A 4,896-nucleotide genomic window follows, 5' to 3' on the forward strand; every position below is an offset into this window, starting at 1 on the left:
TATATATATATATATACACACACACACACACACACACACACACACACACACACACACACACACACACACACACACAAAATTTTTATAACACGAATTTCGAATTTATATCTTAAATATAAAGAGTTAAAAAATAATAATATTATATATTATATATTATTGTATTATATTCTTATAATATATTATATATAATATAATATATTATATTATGTACTGTATTATATTATATATAATAATATAATACTATATATAATAACAACATTGGTATAATATTAATAATAATTTTATCTTATACACATAACATCATTATTATTAAATTATTATATCTTTGTTACATGAATTATTACGAATATATTTATTATGAGAATATCTTTAAGAATTAATATATCAATTTCAACAAATTTTATGTTTTATATATATATATATAAACTATAATAAATATCAATATGGCAAAACGTAATTCTTACTGAGATCCTTGGTAATATCTTCAATAAACACAGCGCGAATATAGGTGACAAGAATAAAGAAGATTAATACACGTGCGCGGACATCATCGACTTAATTAGATATCGCGAAAAAGCCGCAAATGCATGACCGCCATAAATATTCTGTAAAATGCAACCATATACAAGCATCTCTATTTGTTCGTTTCGTATGAGTTTCCTCTATGATATTATTACGTGATGTATCGTTATTTATCATATATGATGAAATATATAAAAAACAGAAGAAAAAAATTGAGATCTGCCAACTTGTTTGGAGGTTTTTCTTGCTATTTCTGTTTTTTTTTAATCTAAAAATACGTTTCAATCTTTTGCTTTAAATAAAGAAAAAAAAACATATGAAGATAATACAAAACAATAATAACTATCTATATTTCATTATTTATAACATTAAAGTATTATATATCATCAATCATATAATTATTTGGTGATATATATTTTTTTTGTTATAAATAATGAAATATCATTATAGTTTGAAACGGACTTGGAAAATTTAAACATATAATAAAAGTTTAGATTTCCATCAATTTCTCATATATATTGTATAATACTTTTCACTTCTCGATATCTTTTATATAAGGTAATACTGAGTTCTATTATTTGAGCTTTTTCATCATTCATATTGCGCGAGAAGTAAACCGCTGAGGTGTACAGATTTGGAGCATTACTGCGGATATTACTGGGCATTACTTAAAAGAATTGTATATTATAATAGCAGTATGAAGTTATACATTACTAGAGCATTAATAGGGCATTACTAGGGCGTTAATGGGCATTAATAAAATATTAGTGGAAAATTGGACATTACTTGGGCATTACTGGACATTAATACTATTAATAGGCATTGATGTAAACAATTTTGTCAATGATTTATTTCTTGATATTGCTTGTTTCTTTAGTAACTCTCAAAGAGACATTTCTTTTAAACATACTTTACGCAGATGCTTCGCACAGAAAAGTGTAAAGATAATATGCAGATTTCTATATACCGCTGTTGAAATCACAAATATATGTTAACAGAGGTAATTTTTTAGCCTTTATACAAAGCTTGTATAAATTTGTAAAAATATAGGCTACATCATACAACAAAAACTTGACATTAAGTTCTACCATATTTTTCACATATGATATTTCTCTTTTTACATAAAAAGGTACTTTTCAGAGATGATGTATAGTAACGTTTGCTGTCACAAAATAAGGAAATACATCAAGTTATAAAACAGTGGAAAAAATTTCATATTTTCCAAAGTTTTAAAAAATATATATACTCTTCAACTTTTTATAAGTGACATTTTTTGACAATATTTTCCATCACGAAATAGGAACGTATCAAAACAATCAATCATGACAATTTTTTAATTATTGCAAAAATTCATTGCAGTGTCTGTTTTCTTAGATTTTTTCTTTGAGTTTTTTTTTTGCAAATGATATTAATCCTTTTTAACTTCGTTAAAACAATATTTCGCAATAAAATTTTTAAAATTATATTTAAAATACTATAAAAAAATATTATTAAAATATATATGTTGTAATTATTAAAATATATATGTTGTTTTCAATTAATATAAAATGACTTTTACTTCAATAAAAATTTTATTTTATCGACTTAACCATCAATTAATATTTAACAATAGAAGCAAAATACATGTGCAATGTATAATATATGGCATCATTCTTCATTAAAGAAGAATTCAGCCGTCGGACCATCCGTTAGTCAGATTCCCGTTAAGAATGACATTCCTTTTCACAAAAAAAGCTATTTTTCAACTTCTTGATAATGATACATCTCAACGCTGATGCCCAGCAATTCGTGAGAGAAATGCATGTCGACATACAAATCAGTAAATAATAACTATAAAGACGCGCGGAAGGAGTTAATGCTCACAATGGTCAGATCATTCTCGCAAATCGGGACTTCCCGATCGGATGGATGCCGCGCCGCTGGCATCTATCGCGAATAATTATCAATGCAGTTCAATTATACTATTATGTTTTGCCACATACCTGGACTGGTCTGCCAAGATAGGCCGCCGATGAACATTTTCCTAGAAAAGAAAGACGATTCCATCAGGCTCGTCGTCCAGTCGCGGGTCGTCGGCGGAAGAGGAAGTGGAGACTGCCGGCAGAGGGTAACTTCCGGTACCATTTTGCAACCCCCTGCGCAGTCTCCCATCCTGGGCGGCAGGTGTCACCACACATCAACAATCGAACAACACCCATTTTCTTTTATTTTTTTTTTCGCGAACATGTTTCGTCGCGACGCGCCCGAAGACTGGATCTTCCGATCGCGAACGGAACGCGAATTGCGCAACTTCCTCTCGGACCGGCACCTTCGCTTCACAATCCTCTCCTTTTCGCACGCAACGCAGATTGAATCACATACACATGATTGATCCAATCGATCAACCGACCAATTCGTTATTTTTTTTCCGTACATTAGGAGATCCCATCAATCTCGAATTTGCGCCGTCAGAAGAAACCGTGCGATATGTATCTTATCTCTCGAAAGCCACTATCAATGCGAATTAGAAAAAGATAACAAATGTACATAGCACATGCAATTAGATGTAAGCAATATATGACGTTACGAATGAAGAATTCAGCCTGCTCACATATTTAATAATCATTACTTCAATACTTAAGAATTATTGTAGTAGAAAAACTGAATTGAGATATCGAACATTTTCACATTTGGATTCCTTCAGGGAGTTTTATAACTGTCTTCTCTATACATTGAACAGAATACAAAAATCCAGGAAATTTGACGATAATATTAATTACGTTCGTTCGAAAGTTTTGCATCGAGGAACACGTGCTTATCGATTTGCATTCTTCCAGAGCAAAAATGATATCTGTTTTACAGATCGATGAACGATCTGCATGATTATAGACCATCTATACAAGTGAGATTGCACGCTTTGAAGAAAACTCCGATCATAAAGAGCTTTAGATGAAGATTTCTCACTATCAAGGTCATCGAACGATAAAAAAAACAACGACCTCTGAGTTTTTAGATAGACCGCAAACACAACTACACGAACAGCTCCGCGAATAAACAGATCCGATCCGGAAGACCATCACCGGCTGGTATAATCTCTGAGGAAGCGAATTCGCTTTCCTCACGACAGTCAGTGACCATAATCGATCCACGTACGCGTCATTAATTAGCCGGCTTAAGTATCCGTCAGCGTGCGTCGATAAGGAAACGACCTCCCATCCTTTTCATTCATGATCTCGTCCCCCTTCCACCTCACGGAAGAGGAGCGATCCCCCACTACTGCTCGCTCTTCATCATCGTCGTCGCAAATAATCGCGCCTCGCATTATTACACGGTGAGATAACGCTCCCGCTTGGTGGACACGTAATCACGTGGTGGCGCATTTGAACATCGATTTTCCGAGCCACAATATAGCCATCTTCCTCCCACGCGCGCTCGCTCCTCCTGCCCTGCTCACTTCTCCCGCCTTCTCTCTGCACAGCCTCCATCCGCCTATCCATCTAGAGCTTCCCAATTGGAAGAATCAAAGTGGACTATCGTTTCCTAGCTCGTGAACACCGCGAGAATTAAATCTAGAATTGTTATCCACACAAATTATTTTAAGTTAGTGGCCAACTATACATATTCTCAATATCATTTATCATTAACGTCCATATCACTTAACATTTCAAGTCTCCAATGGCAGCTAATCTTTTTATAGAAAAATAATTAAGATGCTATCTCGATAAATTCATTCAAAGAAGTTTATCTTTTTATTTATTTATCAATACAAACAACATAAAATATATTAACATCTTTCTCTCTCGATACTTTACCATTGAATACTATTTGAAGCATGTCAGACATATCAAAAAAAAACTCGATGAAAAATCTTGTTAGATATTAAATCATGCTTGTACTTATATATCTACATTTATGAGAGAAAAAGTATTAAAATTCATATTTCAAATGTTCTTTAAAAATTTAAAACGTAAATAAATTTAAATGTAAATAAACATGTAGAATTTCGCAGTATAATTTTCATTTAAATTATCTCAAGATATGTTAGAGCACATTTTATATTGATTCGAAAAGCGAATATATAAACTTTATTAAAATACTTAATATTTTGAGTTAATAACCAAAAGTTACATAGATCATAATTGCATAGTTATGATTATTTTCTTGTGAATACAATTTATTTCAAAATTAATCTTTAATTGAATATAAAATTTGTATGTAAAATTCGAATTCAAATATATTTCCTAATTTGTTAAAGAAAGTTTCGTGTCAAATGTGCTTCAAAAAAATATTTAACCAAGTCAGAGTAATTAACAAATTCGAATATATATTTATAATCTCTTACAAATATATATATATATATATATATATATATATATATATGTGTATATATATATT

The sequence above is a fragment of the Atta cephalotes genome, assembly GCF_000143395.1.
Source record: "Atta cephalotes unplaced genomic scaffold scaffold00031, whole genome shotgun sequence".
NCBI lineage: Eukaryota > Metazoa > Arthropoda > Insecta > Hymenoptera > Formicidae > Atta > Atta cephalotes.